This window comes from Tenrec ecaudatus, chromosome 6, assembly GCF_050624435.1.
Source record: "Tenrec ecaudatus isolate mTenEca1 chromosome 6, mTenEca1.hap1, whole genome shotgun sequence".
NCBI lineage: Eukaryota > Metazoa > Chordata > Mammalia > Afrosoricida > Tenrecidae > Tenrec > Tenrec ecaudatus.
Genome location: NC_134535.1, coordinates 53,035,713 through 53,061,833, shown reverse-complemented (window position 1 = coordinate 53,061,833; position 26,121 = coordinate 53,035,713). Strand labels below are relative to the sequence as shown.

The 26,121-nt window shown below is 39.8% G+C and overlaps 1 non-coding gene across 1 annotated transcript; it reads left to right on the top strand.

Annotated features, from left to right (window-relative positions):
* Nucleotides 1-3,541: 3,541 nt before the first annotated feature.
* On the top strand, nt 3,542-3,680 carry LOC142452160 (small nucleolar RNA SNORA8). Its single transcript, XR_012785197.1, has one exon. It is a non-coding gene; the product is annotated as a small nucleolar RNA SNORA8 (small nucleolar RNA).
* The last annotated feature ends 22,441 nt before the right edge of the window (nt 3,681-26,121 follow it).

The following is a 26,121-nucleotide window of genomic DNA, read 5'->3' as shown; positions in this document are numbered from 1 at the left end:
GACATTGGAATCACCTACTCCAAGCCTTTCATTTTTCAGAAGGCAAATTGAAAATGAAAGAGTTTAAGTGACAAAAATTATTCAGTTAATTACATGCAAAGCCAATAGCCTTTCTTCTATATCACATTTACTAAGAAATATTTTGTCTAAAGATAAGACAAGCTAGATGACATGTTAACATCCTTAAAATTCATATTAAATATGTCAGTCAAGAACTAAAGTTTTATATATATAAAGTTAAATATGTATTGTACACACACACATATAGTTATATACAAAAGCTTATTCAAAATGGATTAAGAATCTAAATGTGAAAACAAAAGGCATAAACTTCCTAGAAGAAAATGTAAGTGCTAGGCTGTGAGACCTAATGTTTAGTAATAGATTAGTAAATATAACAAAAGTATAAAAATTGTAATAGATTAATTAGACCTAATAAAATTAAACAAATTTTACATCAAAGGACATATCAACAAAGTGAACAAATAACTTATAGATTGGGAGGAAATTTGGGGGGAATAATATACCAGATAAAGACTTAGTGTCCAAAATATATATATGACATCTACAACTCAACAACCAAAAGACCAACAACCCAATCAAAAAATGGGCAAAGTATTTGAACGGACAGTTCACCAAAGAGAATGCTCAAATTACCAAATAACACATAAAAAAGAAGTTCGACATTATTAGGCTTTAAACTTGTTACTGTTGAGTTGATTCTTCCTCATGGTGACTTTATAGCTTTTGCAGAGAGGCAAATCAAAACCATAATGAAATGTCTTTCCCTTCCCTTTGAACATCAGTGATGAAATGAAACGAAGTCGTGGTGAGGCTGTACAGAAAGTGCAGCCCTCACCTGTTACTGTAGAAAGGTATGGCAGTGCAGCTGAGAGAGGCAATTCTAATGAATTCTTCTGTGACTTTGAATTATCTATGAAAATAGACACTCATTTTCAAACCCTTAGTTATTACTGTACTGACTAACTTCCCATGTGAAGACACTCCCAAGACTTACCGGCTGAGTTATTTATTGTTGAGTGTAACTTATGACATGAATATATAAAAAAATCAAAACCAAATTCACTGCCATCGAGTCAATGCTGACTCATTGTCATCCACCAGTGGGTTTCTGTAGCTATCGACTGGAGTAGAAAACCCAGTATTCCTGCAGAGCTGCTGGTGGTTCCAGACTGCTGACCATGGGGATCGCAGCCCAATGCCTAGCCACTACACCACCACGGCTCCTTTTTCATGACTAGTCCTCAAAATTAAAAATCTGCTCACACTGCCCATTTATTTCAAATGTTTTTGTTTCACTGTCATCCCAAATATTAAACAGTCATAAAGAAAAATGAAATGTTCATGCCACAATATTTATGAACATTGAAAGCATTATGCTAAGTAAAATTTTAGTCTCAAAAGGAAAAATACTATTATATATAAATATCATATATAGATAGACAAATATTATATGAATTATTATATAAATAGTAAATAAATATACAAATACTAATATACATACATATATATATAGCAAATACTTAAAAATCAGAGATTATTAGTGGCTTCCAAGGGTGGGAGCGGGTAAGAAAGGGGTAGAAGAGGGGGGCATTGGTTTTATGTTAATGGAATTGACATGTTTTGAATAAGGATAGAAATCATGGTATCAAATCATAAAAAGTGGAACGTCAGTATAAAGGTGCAAGAGCCCTTGTTTTGGTAAGCATGCTGCTGTCACAATAAAGAGAAAGAAACAAGGAAATCACTACAGCTATAATTTATCAGGATCAGGATTTTGTTTTGTAGTTTTCATCTGGGATCCAGGAACCATAATCAAGGTATCCCTGTGGCACCTATGCAAAGCTGTGTGTGCATACGTACATGTGTATGTTTGGAAATCCCAGTGTCTTCCCATGATGAACCAACCTAACAGCAAGCATTCCCAAACTGAACTTAAGGTGACTCTTAAAGAATTAAATTAGGAAAGAAGGTACGAAGAATGAGATAACTGGTTGGAGAATGACGTCAACCTCCATAAAGAGGGTAGAAGAGTAGAGGGACTTCCCGTGATGCTGAAATGTTCTCTCTCGAGCATCTGATTATCTTAGCACATCAACAGCTATGTGGGTGGGGAGGAATGCTCACATGTGTTGGAGGATTTTAAGACTTCCAGGTGGCCAACTAAAATTGCATAACAGACTTGTACTCCCTGAATATCTGTTAAAAAAAAATTCAGAAAACTCAACACTTCAGCAAGCAGAAAATGAAAGGGGTATAAACTAATGTTAAAAAAGAAAACTTAAAATTGAAAACTGGTAGACACACAAAGTCACATAAGATTCTAAAACAGAACAGAATATAGGGCCGTGAGACAGAGCAAGAGGCGAGCTCTGTGGTCCACCAAGGTCAAGATCAAGCGGTCCTATGGCTGAGAGGCTGAGGACCTGAGGATGTGGCTGCTGGCTGGAGAGAAGCGTTCTGTGGGCCAATGACTGTTTACTGATCCTAATTCCTGGTAACTTGATAACTCCCCTAATAAAGTCCCTTAATTATGAGTATTGTCGTTGAGTTCTGTGTGGCCATTGCAATGAATTATGAAACCCAGCAGGGATGCAGAGTGCTGTTGGCTGGATGGTTACTGTTAGAATTAGTAAGAACGTTGGAAAGTGGAGGCAAATCGGACCCTTACCTCATAGGATATCACACACAAGTAAAATTTTGCTTCATCCAACAATGGTTGCAGCAGTACATTGCCAGTGAACTGCCAGAACTTTGTGCCAGATTCAGAAGAGGACATGAAGCAAGGGATGTATTTGACTTGTGGCGCTGGAGAAGGATATTGAAAGAACCATGAACTACTGAAAGGACAAGCTCTATTGGAAGAAGAAAGGTCAGAGTGCTCCTTAGCGGCAAGGATGGCAAGATTTCGTCTTACATACCTGGGACATATTGTCAGGAGAGACCAGTCCCTGGAGAAGGACATCATGCTTGGTAAAGTGCAGGGGTGGTGAAAAGGAGGAAGACTTCAACAAGATGGATGGACACAGTGACCACATCAGTGGGCTGCAGCACAGGGATAATGGTGCGGACGGTTCGGGACTGTGCAGTGTTTCGTTCTGTTGGGCACAAGGTCTCCGTGGGTTGGAGCCTACTTGATGGGACCTAACAACAACAACACCTCATAGAAATTGGCCTTGAACTGATGAGTTTAATTCTCCTTCCCCTTATGAAGTCAGGTAGGGTCAGATGCTCTCCCACATCTGATTGCAATGACCAAGATTTGTTGAATTTGAATGTGTTTTTCTCAACTTTGGTCTGTCCAGTTGGTTTAAAAAAAATTAAAGGAAGCTTGGGGAAAAGATAAGATCAAAGGTAAGGCTATAAGACCCTTGTTAAAACCTCTGATGGATTTAAGAGGGTATCAGATAGATTCTCTAAGCAAGAAAGAAGAGACGTGTAAAAATTTTAAGCACACTATCTCATTTAGCCACAAATCTGGGCCAAGGTATAGTGAGGACAGTCTCCTAAGGAACAGGCCAGCACTGCATGGCGTCTGCATCCAGCAGTTCTCACTTGCTGGGGTGTTCAAAGGACAGCGCGATGGAAATTCAGTATCTGGCAACATTGGTTTTCTTGGCTCTGTGCATGTTAAACCTGGTATTTCTATTGACACAGTTCACATAATTCCTTTGAATGTTAACCTGTTTGTTGGTAAAATGTTAGGAACTAATTATTTTCTTTTTCTAGGATATATGAAATGGAGAGGAAGGCAGAATGAATCAGATCCCAAGATGACCCTAAATGGAATAACAGAATTTTCAGGCATGAAATGTTTGGCGTTTGTCCATAATGGAGGTTAAAGTGGTGTGACCAGAAGAATTATGACAGAGCTGAGATTAATGCCTATTGGACAGTATCTTGACAATGGTGGATTTTAGCACAGGCTCCTTACAAAGGGCTATCTTGAAGATGAACCTTCACAAGATTTAGAGGAACTAAATAGTAACTGTTGGATGACAAATGAAAGACAGGTAAAATTCCTTAAATAAAATTTATTAACATTAAATAAAATCTATAAAATAAAAACTTTTACAATGTAGAAAAAAAGGAAGAGGGATATGATTCTGAGTAATGGAGTTATCAATCTGAATGAGATTCACAGGAAATTCACAAAGACTTAAGAGCATTTTATTGATGAACCTTCTGCTATCTTGGACTAAAGTGACTCAGATAGACATTTTCAAAATGAAGAGTCCTATGGGTTCTTTCTTTTTTTGGTCAGAAAGCCAGCTGAGAAAGACCTTCAGCAGCAAGCAAGAGCCATTTCTTCTGGAACAAGGAAGATTCTCTCAGAGGAGAGGAACGAGCAAAGAATCATAGAGAACATTATTTAAGAAATGACTCTCAAGAATCAGAAAGGGTTAGTTCGCTAATCAAGGATCATGCATTGTCTTTAGCCCAGGTGGATTTTAAAATTACACTGGACCAGTGGTTATTATGGGTATCCACCCCACACCCCTTTGAGTGAAACTCCCTTGTGATTATCTTGCCTTTTTTTTCATTATTATATATTGAGTGTGTTTTAGTTCATACATCTCTTTACCAAGACTACACTTGGAGCTGCCCATAGAGTATTTTACTTGAGACCCATACTTACATCTTGACCTGATTTAGTTGATGAAATTTTGACCCCTCTATCTGTGATTGATAACAAAACAGGATGGAACTTTTGGGAATTAGGTAAATACACTTTGCATGTAGAAAGAGGGTAAAAATTGTGACCAGGTAGTGGATGTTGGCATGTTTGAAAAATGTGGTCGCCATATGAAAGACTTTCAAAGAGTTCATGGAAGAACGGAACTAAAAGAAAATAGGGTTTTCCAACAACTTTAAAAAGCAGCCTCATATTTTGCAACTCTTCCTACTGGAGAGTAGAATCTAATTAATTAAATGCTATCGGTTGAATTGTGTCCCTAAATTTTGTATATTGATATCTTGACCTTTATGCCTATAAATATGATCTTGTTTGAGAAAATAAAGTTTTGTGTGTTATGTTAATTAGTTAATGCCTATGTAGAGTGGGTTCTATATATATAATAACTTTAGAGTTCTAACGAGAGCAGAATAGAGATAGAGATATTCAGGAAGACAGATAATGAATACTAGTGAACCTGCAAGTTCTGTAAGACCAGCGTTTGCCTCAGCTACTAGTACCTGAAGTAAACAAGGAAGGACCGCTCCTTAGAGCTATAACCTGGACGTTTAGCTTCCTGAACAGCGAGAAACTGTATCTCTGCTTTTTAAATCTACCCATTTATTGCATTCCTATTACAGCAAAACTAAATAATGAAGACATGATCCTTTGAATTTGAATCAGCTTTGTGGCTTGCTTTGCCCAATAGAATATGGCAGTAGTGATGGTATTACAGTTGTCAAGGATTTCATTTTACTTGGCTCGCCAATCAACACTCAGGGGAAGAACTAAAAACAAAAACAAAAAACTAAACTCACTGCCATGGAGTCAAATCTTATTTGTAGCAACCTATACAACAAAGTAGAACTGTCCCTGTGTGCTTCCCAAACTGACTTCGTCTTTCCCACTCAGAACACCTGGTGGTCTCAAACTGCTGACCTTGTGTTCACAATCCATCTTATAAGCAGTCAAGAAATCAAATGACGTATCCATTTGGGCAAATCTTTGCAAAAGTGTTAAAGTCACTTTTAGGACTAAATATGCCTGACCCTAGCCATGGTATTCCCAGTTACTTTATACGCATAGGAAAGCTGGATATCAAATAAGGAAGACCAAAGAAGAATGGATGCATTTACATTATAGTGCTGGTGAAGAATGTTGAATGTACCAGGGCCTGCCAGAAGAATGAATAAAGCCGTCTTGGAAGAAGTCCAACTAGAATGCTATTTTGAAGCTAGGATGACAAAACTTTGGACCTATTATCAGGAGAGACCAGTTCCTGGGGAAGGCCCTCCTTGGAAAAGTAGAGTCAGTGGTGGAAGGAAAAGGCAGACCCTCGGTGAGATGGTTTGATAAGGTGGTAGGAACAATGGCCTTGAAAATAGCAACAATCATGAAAAAGGCACAAGACTAGATAATGCTTCATTGCGTTATACATACAGTTAGAACTGACTCTACAGCTCCGGACAACAACAACCTTTCTTAACAAATTAATGTACTCTCAATCTTGTGTGGGCCTAAACAGTTGAGGATTAGACTCTGATAGCAAAGATCTCAACCATGAAATGGCTCGTAGGCTTTCTAGATACAGTTGTGTTTCTCTGTCTGATGAAACATTCTCTAAGTGAAACAAAATTAATCAGCACGGTATAAAAAGGCACTAATGAAATATATGACTGGATTAAGGAAGAGGTCAGCTACATTTAAAAGAAGATCTTAAAATTGAAGAGTATTTATTTAGGAATAGATATACGAGGGGTACCTCCAAAAAACAGTAAAAAGTTCAGCTGGGCGGAACGTTTAAAGTAGACAAGCATTGAGCAACTTGCTCTGAGTTCGTGTCCCCTGTAGTGTAGCCTGGGAAGGTTCTCTCTGGTCGCAGTGAATTTTTTCTTAAAAGCACTTTTGCTCGAACCTCATTTTTTTGTGATGGCTGATTTAAGAAACAGCATGCGGCTGTGAGATTTTGTTTCCTGCTCGGGGAAAAATGCTGCAGAAACTGTTGTGATGTTGAACACAGTTTACAAGGACAGCGCTATAGGAAAAACTCAAGTGTACGAGTGACTTTCTTGTTTCAAAAATGGTGAAATGTTGAATGATGATGGCAACAAATGCACAAATGTGCTTGACACATGGAGGTATGTATGGATTGTGATAAGAGTTGTATGAGCCCCCAATAAAATGATTGATTGATGACAAACCTCATTCTGGACGTCCATCAACTTCCCAAATGGATGAAACTCTTAGTGCACTTGGAGTTCACTCCACTTGGTCAGACTTTTCATCAAACTTTCTATTTGGAGGTGCTGAAAAGATAACGTAACAGTGTGCAATAAAAAAAGGCCTGATTTTTGGCAAACATGACTGGCTTTGCCACCATGACAATGTACCTGCTCACACGGCCACCTCAAGTATGCTAGCTTTTGGCAACAAAACAGCATGCCTGTCTTGCCCCACATACCTTACTCACTTGACCTTGCACCATGCAACTTCGTTTTGTTTCCATGAAAGAACAGGGACATGAAAGGATAGTGATTTGAGCACAAAACAAAGGAGGTGCTGTCAGCTATCCAAACAGATGAATTTGAAAAATGTTTCCAAGAATGGAATCGCAGACTTGATAAATGTATTAAGTGTAATGGAGAGTACTTCAAATGTGATAAGGTTGTTTTGAAACTAAAATTCCGGGTTTTAGGGGCTAACCCCTCGTATTGAGGAAATAATGGAAAGTAAAAAGTACTAGAATATAATGAATTATGCTTGACTTATAGTAAAGAACTGGCTCTTATTAAATCTGGTTGAAATGCAGATTTACTTCCAAAGCTGTTTATAAAGAAAGTTTTAATAAGCATAACTTTGGAAAAAAACTTAGATGTTGTTGGAACATCTATTCATATGAAACAGGCTAAATAAATGTTTGGCTAGCTACATTAAGTTTATTATAGAATTATTAAAATTATGCCATAAATATTTAATGAAATTAGAAAATTCCATAATATATCTTTACTTTTAAAAAGAAAATAAGCAGTATAATTTTGTTTTTGTTTAAAACCTAAGAGTAAAAAAAGACTGTCAGTCATCTGAGGGTAACTATAACTATAGAATTAGACTTACTAAGTCAAAAAGCACTGCTGCGCAGGTTGCAGTCAAAAGGCATTTAAGCCTGTCTGTAATCAGTGATGGCTTCGGACAAGTTTGTTTCAGTTACACACTCGACTTAGTCTCACGTCAAAAATCACTGCCATCGAGTTGATTCCAACTCATGGTGACCCTATAGGACAGGGTGGGACTGCTCTGGGAGCTGTCTGAGACTGTAACTTCACAAGAGTTGAAGGCTTGTCTTTCTGTCTAGTCTCACCAGGGTGACTTTAAATAATAAACTCCAATCAAATGACCAGCTTCTGAGAAGGAGGGGATTTTCCTGGCCAGTCCAATTCAAGACAGAGATCAGCTCAGAAGGGCTTGGTATCTGTATTTTGAGATTCCACAGGAGTAACCTTGATAGATTTTTTTTGGAAAGATATAGGACAACCACAGGGACTTATTAAGAAGTTTTACGAAAATTGAAAACTGCATTGGGAAGAAAAAGGCAAGGAAAATGGCAGCAAGGAATTTTTCCCATCACAGTGTATCTGCTCATTTTGAGGGTGTCAATTATTTTTTCTTTTTTCACTTCCTCAGCCAAAACAGCAGAAGAGGTTTATGGTGCATGTAACATTGAATCACAACTGAGAACCGATCTAGCCCAGAACATCGTAGACAAAGGATCAAAATTGGACTGGTTAGGTAGGAGCAGGCTGGGCCTCCCAGGTGCTCAAGGCAATTGAATGGCGATGCAAGTTGGATTCCTAGAAATTCTAGGCAGTGTGGTACAGTCAACAACTTGTGCCAGTGTCCCGGCCCAGGCACTGCACATGCTAGTTCACTTTGACTTCTGCCCCCTCTTCGCTTCAGTCTGCTCATTCTCTTCTGCCTCCACTCGACTCCCATGGTTCGGCGCTAAAGCAGAGAGCGAGGGTACCAAGCCTTAAGGAAACCTTACCCCATCTATCATATTGCTACTTCAGCCTTATTTTTGTTTCAAAAATCAAAAGATTGTTTAAAAGGAACTCGGTTTTCGTGTATTCCAAAACTGCCATTTGAGCACAGAGATTTTAGGAGGAAGGTTCAGAGAGATAGAAGCACTGCCTTCAGCAGTGTATAGATGGAGCACATTTCAAAAAACGGTAGCTTCAGATCTTGGTATTTTTCTTTGATAAAGCTTTCTATTATTTTGTAGCACTGCTTTGTGACTTACCCTCTGTGATACGTAGGTTTATTGTGCCAACCTGGCTAATGAACAATGTGGGATTAATTGAAGGGCGGAGAGATAAATGGCTCGGTGAGCCTCCCCTCTCTTGTCTCTTGCTCTTTGATGATTGAACCAGTGTGTGGCTGCCTTAGCTTGTTCTGTGCCTCTATTTGCAAGCTACACTACCTGGGGGACACCTAACCAATAAACTGTGTCGCTGTAGTTTGAGGTTCCTTCAAAACCTGCTTCCCCACACTACTGGAGTATACATCGCTTGAGCTGGGGACTGTTGGGCCCTGTCATCTGGCTGATTGTTGGTGACCTGCCTTTCTGTTTGCTGCCTGTGGCCGGACAGCCTGAATTCCTCTCCAGAGGACCATCAGGCGGCCCCCAAGACTTCAAGGGCTGCCAGTGTATTAGCTGTCTCATGGAAGTGAGTTGCACTGAACCATTTATATTGCTTTGTAGATTAATTAACTGTTTATTTCTTATGTTATCTCATTATCTATCTAAATATATATAAAGATCATTAGTTTCCTGGTTTTGTTTCTCCAGAGAATCTTGTCTAACATACCCTCCTACATTAAATTTTAGGGGTTATTACCTTTGGTAGGTGAATTTATAAGTTATTTCTATCTCCTTTTTAAACCTTTCCACAACTTTAAAATTTCTATACTTAACATGTATTAATTTTATAATCTGATATAAAATATCAATGATGAAATATTGGCTTCTAGGTTATGGACCAATAGTCTATATTTTTCCTGACCAAAACCATGTCATACATTTTTTTGTGTGGAAAATTAGTCTACCTCCTTTATTAAGAAAGATTAGAGTTCCCTAAGCTTCTAATGGTAAAGGTGCTATAAGAGAGGGAAATATATTATTAACAAAGCAATGTTATTAATTTTTTATGATATTGTTTCCAAAATAAATTCATCAGTCATATGATGGGATTGCACCGGAATGTCTGTAGACCTCTGCACATTAGGTGGTCTGCAAACATTATGCTGCATCGGAAATTACTGAAATGAAATACATGGACAAGAGCTAACAGGACAGGAGGTTGATATGTATTCATTGATTATATGTCAGTGACTGGACAGGAAGGCGTAGTATTTTCTACGACACATTATCTCTCTAAAAATGTGTTGAATATACATATGGTTTACTAACATTGCTGTGAAAATTTAACAAGCTCAGAACATTGCTTTTATAATTGGTTCTCTATAATTAAGCCACAATGTTAAGAAAAAATTCTTATTAAAAATAAATCTTTTACATTGATATGCTTAGATAATGAAAACACTTAAGAGAAACTTTGTGCCTTCTGACTAAGATTAGACCTGGGGAAAAGGTAAAAAAAAAGTCAATCTTTGTTTTCCACTGAAAATGTGAAAAATCAAACTTTGTTTGCCTTCCGTTTCTTTTCCATGTTTCTCCCCGTCTTCTCCTTGCTCCAGGAAGGCTGATAGATATTTAAGATCATTTATTGTCTTTAGAATGACTACCAGACTAAATATGCCTATATTCATGATCCAACCCAAGGTGGGAACAAATTGGCTCTTCTTTATATTTTGTTCCTAGCAAAGGCTTGGGGCGGGGGTGGGGGAAGCCTTGATTTGGCTGCTATGAAAGAAGAAAGAAGTGGTCCCAACTACCTGATGTCACTCCTCATTCCAGGGTAGGAAACTCATGGTTCCAGCCTGCTAAGTGTAGGGTTGGACAGACAGGCAATAGTTATGCTACTGGTACCTTCTGGACCTTGACTCAGCTTTTGAACTTCTGCCAAGGCTTCTATTCAAAAGGTCATTTACAGAATAAGTCTCAGCATTAAGGCTTCCTTTTGATAGTAGGGATGTGTGGAAACTGTTGTAGGCCTGGCCTTTGATCGAGTATCTTTTGTAGCATTTCCCAACACAGCTCTCTGAGCACACACCTTCCTCGAGCTCCTGGTTCATCAGTGGAGGGACAGAACTTGATTGGTTTGTGCCCTCAAAGGGGATTACAGCAGAAACCAAGGATTCTTCTCTTATCAGCCTATTTGCATGTGAGTTAACCTAAGTGTTCAGTTTTACTGAGAAGACAAGTTTCATAAGTCAAGACATTCTTTTATCCTGACTTCCCTGCCATATTTGAACTCAAATCAGCTTGATTCTGTGGCTTTGGAAAAGTTACATAAATTCACTCAGTTTTAACTCACCCAAAACAAAAATAAAGCTTCTGGAAAATTCTGATGCATAATGACCCTACAGAGTCTCTCTCTCTCTCTCTCTCTCTCTCTCTCTCTCTCTCTCTCTCTCTCTCTCTCTCTCTCTCTCTCTCTCTCTCTCTATATATATATATATATATATATATATATATATATATATATATTTTCTACATATATAGAGTTTATATATGTCTGTCTGTAGTATAGACAGAGCAGAACTGCAAATCCAAGATTTTGAATGTCTACAGTAGCAGGCTGCCACGTCTCTCTCTTAGAATGTATCTGCCAAGGATAATCTCTCAAGGAGAGATAATAACACCTACTTCCTAGGCTTTATCCTCCACTTGTCTGTCAGTTTGTCATACGGAACAATAAATCCGTCTTGGAAATATGCTTGATACAATTGATGAATGGATTGTTATGAGAGCTGTAAGAACCCCAATAAAATGCTTTATCGAATAATAATAATAATAAAAGAAATGCAGCCAGAATTCTCCTTAGGAGTAACAATGGTGAGACTTCATCTCATGTAGTTTGAACATGTAATTAGAAGAGGCCAATCTCTGGATAAAGACTTCATGCTTGGTACAGTGGAGGAGTAGCACAAACTAGGAAGACTGTGTTAGTCTGGCTGACCAAAGAAACATTCATAGACACTCATATATGTATGAGAAAGAGCTTTATAGACAAGAGCAATTGTATATTGAGAAAATATCCTGGCCCAGTCCAGATCAAGTTCATAAATTCATTATGTCCAATGTGCCCATATGTCCAATATGCCCATATGTCCGATACCAATCTACAAATTCCTCTTCAGACTCATGGACACATGCAATGATGCCGAATGCAGGAAGATCACAGGCCAGTGAGTGAAAAGTCTTGTGGATTCAGTAGCAGTATAAGCATCTCAGCGCTGGCAGTGGTCTCTATGTGGCTCCTCCAGCTTCATGGCTCTAGCATAGCTCCATGTGTCTTGTCATCAAGAATATGAAGCAGAGAGCATCTCCCCCTCAAGGGAGGAATGCAGGAGATCCCAGAATCCTCAGAAAAAGGCCATTCCCACAGAGGCCTCATTGGCTAGAGCCTGGTTGACAGGCTAAACTCTACCCCTTTGCAAGTTGACAGGAGATTATGTAAAGACCTTTGACAAGATGGATTGACTCCGTGGCTGCATCAGTGAAGTCAAACATAAGAACAATTGTGAGACTCTCACAGGAATGGGTAGTCTTTCACTCTGTTGTACATAAGGTCCCAAGGAGTTGGCACTGACTTGAGGGCCCCTAACAACACAAGCTTCATTGATACAAAATGTGTATTTACTTGGGACTTCCACAGAAGATAAAATTCCTTCCAAAGGTATACGATATGGTGATGTGGGTCGGGAGAAGCGAGAGACAATAAGCATTCAATGTCAAGCAACCCTCTTCCAGTGCAGGGCATACAGAGCGGACGGTGTTACAGAAGCTAGCTGAGAGCCCTACTGTAGACGGGGGACTAGTAGGGAGACTCTAGTCTAAGAAGGTTGAAGCTACTCATCGAGATGCCTGTCAGAACAGGTAGTGGGGTCGGATTGGTTAGGATTAGTCTGACCTCAGTCTTGTCCTGCTCTCCCATCTCCTGGCAGTGCCTTCTATTGATCAAATCCAAACAGCAGCCAACTTTGCACGGTATTCCAGGAGATGCAGTACTCGGTGTTCGCTTTGCTAGAGTAAAGAGCAGAAAAGAGCCCAAAATAGATTTGGGCAAGGAGATGGAAATATAATCAGTGCAATATGATTCATTTTATATTATAACCAAAACACACCATCTGAATCCTAACAATCTTGGTATGACTTTTTCTTTTGTCCTCAGGGGAAATAAGTTATATAAAAATTTTTCCATTACATAAGCTCACACATGTTTTCATTTTTTCCTCACCTCTTTTGTTCCTTTAAAAAAATGGAATAGCTTCTTTTGGAAGTAATATACTATTAATCTTATTATGTATAAGACTAGTATTGTCCTTAGGGAATGATAATTTATATATATCAACTGTATCAATTAATATAAATTAACTTAATATCATTAATTTAAACACTAACATAGTAAGAACTCCCCATGTAAAATTTCATCTATGCCCAAAGGAGAAGTACGTTTAAATATGTGAGTGTTATAATGGTTAAGCCTTCCTGGGTACGTTGCAAAGACCTCTTTAAAGCATTAAAACACAAAGCTTTCACCTTGAGGACTAAGGTGTGCCTGGCCCCTGCTATGGTATTTTCAACAGCCTCATATGCATGCCAAAGATAGACTATGTGTTGCTAGTGAAAATTGAAGAAAACTAGGCCTTTGGATAGTGGTATTGGCAAAGAATGTTGAATATACCACGAACTGCCAGGAGACCAAACCAATCTGTCTTGGAAGAAGTATAGGGGAATGTTCCTTAGAAGCAAGGATGGCAAGACATCACTCAACATACTTTGATTGTCCGGAGGGACCAGTCCCTAGAGAAGGATAATGTGCTTGGTATGGTAGAGGTCAGAGAAAAAGAGGAAGACCTTCAATAAGATGGACTGACACAGTGGCTGGATTGACACAATGGCTGCAACAAGGGATTCAAAGATAGCCACACTGTGAAGATGGCGCAGACCCGGCAGTGTTTCATTCTGTCTGCACAGGGCCACTATGAATCCTAAGACCTGATGGTACAAAGCAGCAGCAACCAAGCTCTTTAGAAGCGCATATGTACTTTCTTCTCCCTGCAAAGAAAGTCTACGGCTTTCATCCCAAATCAATTATTTTGTAGTTATCGAGTCGAGCTTTCATTGTTCGCTGGTTCTCTTGGGAGGAGGGTCGGGTCGGTCTTCAATGTGCTCACTGAAGTCTCCTAAATACTCCTTTTTATCTATACACAGTGCTCAGGGGCTCCTCTTGGAACACTGCAGAGGGTTCATGGCCTGGCCTGGCCCCACCTCGTTATTCCCAATAAGGAGTACAGTGATGTGCTGTGGGAGTTTAACAAGAAAATTTGCTCGCGCAAAGAGCATGAAGCAGGCTCTGGCAGTTTGTGATACCTGAGATCCGCACGGGAGACCTTCAGTGGGTGGATTCACACCACATTTCCTGCCACTAGGATAGTTTCTCTAGACTAGTTCAGATCTTGCTACATAATCTTTCTCATTCACCCATCCAATACATACATTGTTCTTGCGACTCTTCATTATTTCTCAACACAAAATCTTTTGTTTCACAAAAGATGATGATGACCTGTTTAGGCTGATCCCAAATTATCTGGCAGTACATTGACTTGCTGAACGTGAGGACAAATTGAAGCCCTTCAGGATGGATCACAGCTCAATGTAAGGAAGACCAAAATCCTCACAATTGGACCAATAGGTAACATCATGATCAATGGAGAAAATATTGAAATTGTCCAGTATTTCATCTTGCTGGATTTACACTCAATGCTCATGGAAGCAGCAGTCAAGAGATCAAAAGACGTACTGTATTAGGTAAAATCTGCTAAATAAGACCTCTGTAGAGTATTGAGGAGCAAGGATACTACTTTGAAGACTGAGGTGTGCTTGACCCTAGTGATGGTGTTCTCCATTGTATCCGATACCTGTGAAAGTTGGACATTGAGTAAGGAAGACCATAGAAAAATGATGCATTTGAATGTGGTGCCGGAGAAGAATCTTGAAAGTCCCAGGGACTGCTAAAAGGACAAACTGATCTGTTCTGGGAGAAGTAAGGCCAGTGTGCTTCTTGGAGGCAAGGATGGGACGACTTCATGTTAAATACTTTGGATCTATCATCAGGAGAAGGACATCATGATTGGTAAAGTGCAGGGGCAGTGAAAAGGAGGAAGGCCCTCAACCAGATGGATTGACACAGTGGTCGCATCAATGGTTCAAGCACAGGAATAATTACGAGGACGGCACACACCTGTGCAGTGTTTGGTTCTGTTGTGCACAGGGTCAGTATGAGTCAGAGCCAACTTTATGGCACCAAACAACATCACAAATGATGTGGATCGGAGGTAGTTCAGTCTTCTAATATTCCCAGGAGAGGAGGGCAAATATTTCTATACTGTATCTCCTTTTCTCCCGACACCAACTAAATAGGTTACAATTTTGTTCTGAGGCAAACTACAGGGAAAGGATAACTTATTTTATTGAATCAGGGTGGATGTCGTTATCCTGTTTCCAGGAGTTTCAGGCTGTTCACAAGGCATTGGTTACCTGTTGGTCTACACAGAGGAGCGCAAGGGGGTGGAAATGCTTTTAAGTGCTGGCCTACAATAGGTTGGCTCCTGGAGGTGCCTCGGAAGAAATCTGTGACCACCTGCTCTGAAAGGTGACAGTCACGAAAACCCGTGATGCACCGCCTCACTCAGAACACAGGCATTGCAACGAGCCAGAAACAACTAGAAAGCAGCTGGCCTCTAGGGTTTGTGTAACATATTATTCTGAAATGTAGCAGCTTAGAGAACCAGACATTATTTCACACAATTTTAGTGAGTTAAAAATGAGGAAGTGGTTTTCCTGAGAGGGTCTAGCTTACAGTCTTTCATGAGACTGCAATTAAGATGTTAAGTGGATGCACAACCCTCTATAACAAAATTAAACCATTTAGTTGTATGATACAGTAATTATATGTCAAAAACCCGTTTTTTCCCAAGCCATTAAGTGGATTTGTAGTTACTTGAAGCCTTTACTGGAGAGGCAGATTGATGTTGAATATGGCTCCCTTACATGCTTGTCAAATTGGTGCTGATTAGTGGCTGGAAACTTCGGTTCCGTGGCATGTGGTCTTCCACACTCAGCTGCCAGGTTGTTTTTAGAATAAGGCAATTGACTTCTGCAACAGTCAGTGATCCAAGAGGGAACAAGGCAGGAACCATAATACTTTTTTATGATCTGCCTTGAAAGTAACATTTCATTATTTTAAAACAGCGGTTCTCAACTTGTGGTCGCAACTCTTTTGGGGGGTCCAATGATGCTTTCACTGGGGTTGTCCGATTCATAACAATAGCAAAATTACAGTGATGAAGTAGCAATGAAAATAATTTATGGCTGGGGGTCACTATAACATGAGGAACTGTATGAAATGGTCATGGCATTTTAAAGGATCCTAGGAGCCCTGCTGGAATAGTGGTTACGAGTTGGACTGCAGTCCTAAAAGTCAGCAGTTTGAAATCACCCACACTGTGGGAGAGAGAAGGGACTTTGTGCTCCTCTGAAGAGTTACAGTCTCGGAAACTCACAAAGACAGTTCTACCCTGTTCCATAGGGAGGCTATGAGTCAGCATCAACTTGAGGGCAGTGAATTTGTTTTTGCTTTTGTTTTTATAAGTTATATGAGGGAGCATCAAAAAGTGCATAGAAAAATGGAATTCAGAGTTAGTGGGATTTTTCCATCAACTTTAAAAAGCCCCCATCAGTCCCCATTCAGTGTTCAGTGTGGGATAGCGGAACATATACATGGTCAGAGTGGAGACGGGACATACACTGTATTCCACATTTCTTTTAATTCTCCAGCTTAATTTATATTAATTATTCATACAGAATGAATGTAAAGTTTGTCCTCATTTCACTTAAAATAGGATGAGCAACAGTGTGTGTGAATATATATATATATATATATATATATATATATATATATATATATATATATATATATATATATATATATATATATATATCAACAGAGTGATCCAAAGTGAACAGGTTTCAGCAGCAATTTCAGACTCAGAACCAACTCTGGAGAAGGAATAGGCTGTCCACTCAGAGGACAGCCACTGAACGTCTTGTGGATAGTTTCCAAATGTTGTCAGATTCCAGCACCTCACAAATATAAGCCGAACATTGCCCCAGATCGTGACAGGACACGAGCCCCTCAGGTAGGAAGGCACTCAAATTAGGACAGAAGAAGAGCTTCCTTCTCAAAAGAGGGTTGACCATACGACAGGAATGGAGTACAGCCTGGGGATTACACAGCCTTCAGCACCTTCATTTGCTGACTTTGGAGCATGACTCAAAATCAGAAGAAATGACTGTAAACATCAATTAACACTTGGAACTTTGATGTCTACCTATATAAGATAGGCAAGGTAAAACAATCCTGAGAAAACAATGGACCGATCTTTCTGGGGGTACATGACAGGGTGGTAAGGGAAAGGAAGGGGAGAGACAACAAATCCAGGAACAAGGGAAGAACAAGTGATCTAAAATTGATGGTGAAGAGGGCATAGAATGCCTGGTGGGACTTGATCAAGTGCAATGTAGCCGAAAGGAATTACTAGAAGCTGAATGTAGGTCGAGCATGATAGTGGGGCTAGGGGAAAATAAAAGGAAATAGAGGAAAGCACTGGGAGGCAAAGGACATTTATAGAGTTCTAAATACAGGCATGTAAATATTTAAATATATTTTAATATAATTATAGGGACATAGATCTATGTGCATATATTATATGTTGAATATTAAGGTAGCAAATGGATATTCAGCCTCTACTCAAGTTCTCCTCAATGCCAGAACACTTTGTTTTCATAACCTGGCATTCTGTAATGTCTACCTTCCTGACACGATCGCTGAAGACAAAATGGGTGCATAAGCAAATATGGTGAAGAGAGCTGAGGTGCCAGGTATCGAAAGATATAGCATCTAGGGTCTTAAAGGCTTGAAGATAAATAAGTGGCCATCTAGCCGGGAAGCAACAAAGCCCACATGGAAGAAGCACACCAGCCTGTGTGATCACGAGGTGTCAATAGCATCAGGGATCAGGTATCAGAAGACCCAGAACAAAAAAATCATATCGATGCGAATCAGGCAGGGGGCAGAGTAAATACCCAAAGTCCATCTGTCCAATTGGACATCCCCTTACAGAAGGGTCACAAGGAAGGGACGAGTCAGCCAGGGTGCAGTATAGCACCAACAAAACACACAACATTCCTCTAGTTCTTTAACACTTCCTCTCCCCACTATTATGACCTCAGTTCTACCTTACAAATCTGGCTAGATCAGAGTATGTACACAGGTACAGATAAGAGCTAAGACAGATAAACCCCTCAGGATCAATAATGGGAGTAGTGATACCACGAGGGTAGGGGAAAGGCGGGGGGAGAAAGGAGGAACTGACCACAATGATGGATGTATAACTGACCTCCACCCCCTCACAGGGGGATGAACAACAGAAACATAGGTGAAGGGAGACAGTGGTCGGTGTAAGATATGAAAACAATAATAATATATAAATTATCAAGGATTCAAGGGAAAAAATAAGGAGCTGATATCAAGGGCTCAAGTAGAAAGAAATTTTTTTTGAAAAGGATGATGGCAACTTATGTCCAAATGTGCATGACACAATGAATGTATAGATTATTATGAGTTGTAAGAGTCCCCCAATAAAATGATTTATTAAAATAAAAATAAAATATATATTTGGAACTTTGAATGTATGCAGTATGAGTCTAGGAACTTGGGAAGCTGTCAAAATTAGGAACCTAGTACCAGATACATTCTCACCTTGGTTTCCATATATGTATTTTAAAGGTTGTTTGTTTTTCTGTTGGGAGGTTGCTCCTCCCCATTTTACTACCAACAGAGATATAATTGCCTTCTGTGAGATATATATTTCCCCTCCTCCCATCTTGAGTTGACACTTTTGACCTAATTTCTATGTAGCCCTTGATGACCCAGTCACTGCTATAGACTTCTAGGACTTTAGACGCTGCTCTTTGAGGCTCACAACATCCTCCACAGGGCACACCAGGACTCGATGTGGAAACCCCCCAAATAATCTGGGTTTTACCTCACACTGACCTGCAGTCATTGGACGTAAGGCTGAAATGCCTTGGTTTCAGAAGAAGCAGATGACTACCAAGCCAATAGCATAGAACTGGCAGACTTTGCATTTTGGGTTGATTCTTGCCTTGACAGTGCCAGGTGACTGATAGTCTTTAACTACTGTATATTTACTGTCTTAATGCCCTCCTTGATTCATCATGACCCATATTAATCTAGTAGTTATGACTCTACTCTTATGACTGAATATTATGGGAAGATGTACCCCAAAGCCAACCCCCATTATTTGTGTAAATACTGTCCAATGACTTAAGAATTTAATCTGTACAAGTCAGTAATTCATGTATTGCAGCTCATAGGTGGACTATACTCATGTAATTTCCTTTTGTCAGCAGTCTTTTTAGTTATATACCATTGGATGAACTAATGACACTTTCAATACATAGTGGTTTTACATTGGGCATTTCGAATTTCAGGCAGCAGTTCAAAACTACCAGGCAGCTCTGAGGAGGAAGGATGAGGCTCTCTATGCCTGGGGAGATTTGAAGACTTAGAGTCTCACAGGAGCAGTTATGCCCTCCCCTTTAGGGTCACTGTGAATCAGCATTGAGTTGATGGCTGTGGAAGTGATGCCCCAGTAGTTGACTGATAATGTTCTCTAGCATAAATGACAATAATGTCTTTGTGTTAGTCCGGGTAGACTAGAGAAACAAATTCATAAACACGCATATGTGTATAGGAGAGTTTTATGTAAAGGGTAATTGTACATTAAGAAAACATTCCAACCCAGTCCAGTCCAAGCCTATAAGTCCAGTCCAAGCCCATATTAGCCCATATGCCCGATACCAATGTATAAAGCCCTCTTCAGATTCACAAAACACCTGCAGTGACACCGAATGCAGGATGCTCACAGGCCAGTGGGTAGAAAGTCTTTGGATCCAGTAAGCATCTCAGCGTTGTCAGGGGTCTCCACTGGCTTCTGTAGCTTCCAGGGCTGCATCAGGGTAGGTCCATGTGGCTTCTCCTCAGGGAGGTCTCGCAGGATATGAGCCTTGTCATTAGAATTTCTCCAAGGGAGTGAGCTGAGAGTCTCTTGCCTCCCAGGAGGAAATGCAGGAGTTCCCAGAATTCTCAGGAGAAGGCCATGCCCACAAAGAGACCTCGTTGGCTATATAATGATTGACAGGCTAGACTCCACCCCTTCACTCCCAATCCTCAAATTGACACCAGATTATGTAACCTCCACAGTCTCTAAGGTGAGTGGGCTTGCATTTAAGTCCAGCCCCTATCTAAGAACAATTAGTTCTTGTGGCATGCCTCTGCTTGATGATCAAGCAACCTCACTGAATATGGATGCTATAGCAAACTGTAGTGAAGATTCCAGCTGGCACCTGACTGTCAGAACGAATAGCATCTGGAGTCTTTAAGGCTTGTTTTCAAATAAGCAGCCATCTAAATGAGACATCAACTAAGTCCGTATGGAAGAAGCACACCAGCCTATGTGATTCAAGGATTGTAAATAATATAATCCAAATCTAAAGGAAGGACTGGTATCAGAGTTTAACTTGTAAATACCAGGTTTGCAGAAGGCTATGAATGATAGTGAAGCCCAAAATCCATCTGTGGATTAAATCCTCATGTGGAGTAAGCCTCCAGCAAATCCCCTCTGATCATAGTTGAGGGATGTGAATAACTCTGTTATCAGACAGAGAGGATTGTGAAGTCAATTATGGCAGATTTGGTTAAGTCAAAATGCAATATCTTATCATTTGATCTCCTTTTTACCCATTTGAAAGCTGTTTAAATTTAAAAAGAGGAAAGACACACGGATTAAGCCCCTGGTGCATTGCCTCTGACCATATGCCAAGGAGTGAATAACCTTGTTGTCATGCAGAATGCATTGGAAAGTGGATTGATACAATTGAGTTAACCTTCAGCACCCTGTCATTTGACCTCTCTTATGCTTCCTTGAAATTTGTTTTACTTTTTAATATTTTCTGCTTTCTTTTCTACTGAGGTGCTTATCTGTTTTACTTCATTATTCTTGTTAATTTTGTTTGTTCCTGTTTTTTGTGTATGAAACCCATGATAGGTAAATCTATAGAGAGAGCAACTAGATTAATTGTTCCTTGGGGGTATGACAGGGGAGGTTGGGGAAATAGAGTGCTTATAATGACTACAAGAAAGAAGAAAATGTTCTGAAGCTGCTTTGTGGGGATGCTTCTACAACTCTTCTTGATGTAACTGAACTATTGGGTGGTATGATATGTGAATTATATATGCCAGTAAAACTGTTGATGAAAAAGATGGGAAGAATACACAGAGTCACTGTAACAGAAAGAACTAGCAAACATTCAACCATTTCAAGAAGTAGCATATGAACAAGTATCAATGGTACTGAAGGAAGAAGTGCAAGATGCAGTGAAAGCATTCGCCAAAAGAAGGCTTCAGGCTTTGATGGACGACCAATGGGAATATTTCAACAAGCCGATGAAGCACAGGAAGCACTCATTTGTCTATGCCAGAAAATTTGGAAGACAGCTACTTGGCCACCTGTCTAGAAGAGATCCATATTTGTACCTATTCCAAAGAAAGGTGCTCAAGTTAGAGAATACTATCATTGATATCACAGATAAGTAATATTTTGCTTAAGATGATCCAATAATGGTTGAAGCAGTCCATTCACAGGGAGCTGCCAGAGGTTCAGGCCAGATTCAGAATAGGACGTGGAACAAAGGATATCATTGCTGATGATCTTGGCTCAAAGCAGGGAATCCAGAAAGATGTTTATTTGTGATTTATTGACTTAAGCAAAGGCTTGGTTTTATTGCCTAAGTAAAGGCTAATCATCTGCGTGGGTCATAACAAATTATGATAGACTTGGAAATAATGAGAATACCAGAGTACTTTGTTGTGCTATTGAGGAACTTATACATGGATCAAGAGGCAGTTGTACCAATAGAACAAGGGAATACTGCATGGCTTGAAATCAGGAAAGGTGTGCATCAGGGTTGTATCCTCTCACCAGACTTTTAAAATCTGTATGCTGAACAAATCATCAGAGAATCTGGGTTATATGAAAAAGAGTGTGGCATCAGGATTGGAGGAAGGCTTATTAACAACCTGAGATATGCAAATGATACAACCTTGCTTGCTGAACATAAGGAGGGAGGGCTCGAAGCACTTGCTGATGAAGATCAAGGATTGTAGCCTGCAGGATGGCTTACACACTCAGTGTAAGAAAATCCCAATCCTCACAACTGGACCAAGATAAACATAGAAAAGATTGAAATTGTTCAGGATGTTTTATTGCTCGGATCCACAGGCAATGCTGATGGAAGCAGCAGTCAAGAGGTCAAATGATGCATTGCACTGGGTAACTCTGCTGCACAAGCGATCTCTAAAGTGTTGAAGAGCAAGGATGTTACGTTGAGAACGAAGGTGAACCTGACCCAAACCATGACACTTTCCATTGCCTCAGATGAATGAGAGAGTTGTATACTGAGTAAGGAAGATGGAAGAATGGATGCATTTGAAGTGTGGTTCTGGAGAAGCATATCGACAGCACCAGAATGTCAAACGAAGAAATAAATCTGTCCTGGAAAAAATGCAGCTAGGATGCTCCTTAGAGGCAAGGATGGTGAGATTTCATCTCAAGTACTTTGGATATATTACCAGGAGATCCAGTCCCTGGAAAAGGACATCATGCTTGCTCAAGTAGAGGCATAGCAAAAAAGACGGCCTCAAGGAGATGGAGTGACATTGTGGCTGCAACAATAGGACTTAAACATAGGGACAATTGTGAGGATAGTATAGGATGGGTAATGTTTCATTTTGTGGTGCACAGGGGTGCTGTTGGTCAGAACCCAACAACAATAGTCCCTAACAACAGCATAGTTACTGCACAGCATTTATGGTTAGATGTCATCCAGTCAGCTGCAACTCTTGGACCTTATTAATAGGGAGGTCAAATAATCTGAGTGGCACCTTAAAAATTACCTGTGTTGTAATAGCTGGTTCTAATGTTTACTGAAATATGTTTAATAAATTACTTCAAGGACCATATAATTTAATGAGGATAACTATATAAGAATGTAGAAACAAGAGATAGGTCAGTCAGTAGGCTTGCAGACATGCATGATTCTGCTTTCTACGGTGTGACTTCAAGCGACTTTCCCTAGCTGTGAAATGGTGGAGTTAACCTCAAAGTAGATGATCGGTAATGTTATTCTACAGCAGTATGTAAATTTATATATGGGACCACCTTTATACCATAATGTCTCATTCCAATCTGTTTCCATCCACAGTTATCCAGTAAGGTCTATTTTTGTTAGTATAGCATTCTCTTTCAAACACTATGCTGCATTTCTCCTAGTTCTATCCCACCCTTTTGCCAATGCAACCTTCTTTGGCAAGTTCACTTTCTCAGCTGTCCCATGACTATATGAGTGGGTTTCAAAAAGTTTGTGGAGTGGAACTTAAAAAATAATGCAAAATTTCCATGAAGTTTTTGAAGCTCCATCATATTGTCTCGAATCTGGGACGGGTTTTTGTTGTTAGGTAGACCCATGGTGCCCTTATCCACAGCAGAATGAAACACTGCCTGGTCTTAAGCCATCCTCACAACTGTTGTGATTCTTGGGCTCCTTTTTGCAGCCATGACGTCAATCCACCTCTTTGAGGGCCTTTCTCCTTTTCACTGCCCTTCTGCTTTACCAAACATGATGTCCTTCTCCAGGAAAGAGGTCTCTCCTGACAACATGTCTAAAGATGAAATCTCACCATTATTGGATCCAAAGAGCATTTGGGGGCATACTTCTTCCAACGCAGATCAGTTGGTTTTTTTTTTAAAGCGGTCAATGGTACTTTCAATATTCTTCTCCAGTACTACAATTCAAATGCATCTATTCTTCTTCAGTCTTCTTTATTCAATGTCCAACTTTCACATGCACACGAGCCAATTGAAAACACCAAGGCTTGGGTCAGGTGCATTTAAGTCTTCAAAGTAACATCCTTGCTTTTCAGTACTTGAAAGAGGTCTTATGCGTCAGATTGACCTAATGCAACACATCTTTTTATTTTAAAAAAAAACATTTTATTAGGGGCTCATACAACTCTTATCACAATCCATACATATACATATATCAATTGTATAAAGCACATCTGTACATTCTTTGCCCTAATCATTTTCAAAGCATTTGCTCTCCACTTAAGCTCTTTGCATCAGGTCCTCTTTTTTTTTCCCCTCCCTCCCCGCTCCCCCTTCCCTTATGAGCCCTTGATAATTTATAGATTGTTATTTTGTCATATCTTGCCCTATCCTGAGTCTCCCTTCCCCCCCTTCTCTGTTGTCCATCTCCCAGGGAAGAGGTCACATGTGGATCCTTGTAATCAGTTCCCCCTTTCCAACCCACTCACCCTCCACTCTCCCAGCATCGCCCCTCACACCTCTGGTCCTGAAGGTATCGTCCACCCTGGATTCCCTGTGCCTCCAGCTCCCATATGCACCACTGTACAATCTCTGCCCTATCCAGTCCTGCAAGGTAGAATTCGGATCATGGTAGTTGGGGGGCAACACATCTTTTTATTTCTTGACTTCAGCTCCCATTAGCATTGATTACGGATTCAAGCAGACAAACACGCTGACTTCAATCTTTTATCCATTTATCATGATGTAAATTATTGATCCAGTTGTGAGGATTTTGGTCTTCTGTACATTTATAATCCATACCTAAGACTACAATTGTTGACTTTCATCAGCAAGGGCTTCAATTTCTCCTCACTTTCAACAAGCAAGGTTGTGTAATTTGCGTATCTTAGCTTGTTAATAAGCCTTCCTCTAATCCTGATGCCACAGTCTTCTTCATGTAATCCAGCTGCTCTGAGGATTTACTCAGCAGACAGACGGAATAGGCATGGTGAAAGAATACAACCCTGCACACACCTTTCCTGATTTTAAACCATGCAGTATTCCCTTGTTCTGTTTGCACTACTGCCTCTTGATCCATGTATAAATTCCACATAAGCACCATGCAGTGTTCTGGAATTCCCATTCTTTCAAGGCTGTCCATAGTTTGTTATGATTCACACAGTCAAAAGCCTTGGTATAGTCAACAAAACACAAGTAAACATATTTCTGGTACAATATCTCTTGTTTCATGTCTTCTTCTAAATTCAACCTGGATCTCTGGCAGCTCCTGGTCAATGTATACCTGCAACCATTGTTGGATGAGCTTCAGCCAAACTTCACTTGTGTGTGATACCAGTGATTTTATTCTACTGATTGAGCATTCTGTTGAATCACTTTTCTGTGGAATGCGAAAATAAATTCTTTTAAATAATTTTATTGGAGGCTCGTACAATTCTTATCACAATCCACACATCCATCGTGTCAAGCACATGCGTACATTTGTTGCCATCATCATTCTCAAAACACTTGCCTTTTACTTGAGCCCTTAATATCAGCTGCTCATTTCCCCCGCCCCATGAACCCTTCATAATTCATAAACTATTATTTTGTCATGTTACACTGTCCGATGTCTCCCCACCGCCCTCTTCTCTGATAAGATTCCTTTTCAGCCAGTTGGCCAAGTAGCTCTCTTCCAAATATCCTGGCATAGCCCAGTAAGAACTCTTAATTGCCAAGATGGACACTGGAATACACTTCAGTTCCCAGTGGACTCCGTCCAACATGCTTTCCCCAAAGCGATGCTCTTGCTTTCTTTCTTCTTTTCACTCAGTTTTTCCTTACTAACTTTAATCTTCCAGCAGTGAGCAAGGCAAACATAACCTCTGCTGGTTAACTTATCTCTATCTACCTTCTTTTCAACTACTTTTACTTCTTTCTCTTTAAATTGTAAAATTCTGAGGTTACAAATAAAAATATATGGCATGACATAGGTCTAGTAGAGCTCCCCCCATCTCCTTTAAGCCCTCTATGTACCCCTACCCTGTTATCCAAATAAACTAGAAATCTAGATTTTAGAGTGAAAAATCATTTATTGAATTGTCATCTTAATTTGAAAGTATTTTTAAAAAGTACTAAATGTGTAAAAAGAAACCTTTGGGGGGCTCAGTTAGACTATTTATCCCTTTAGGAATTTCAATCACTCTAGGGGCTGAATCACATCATAATTTTTT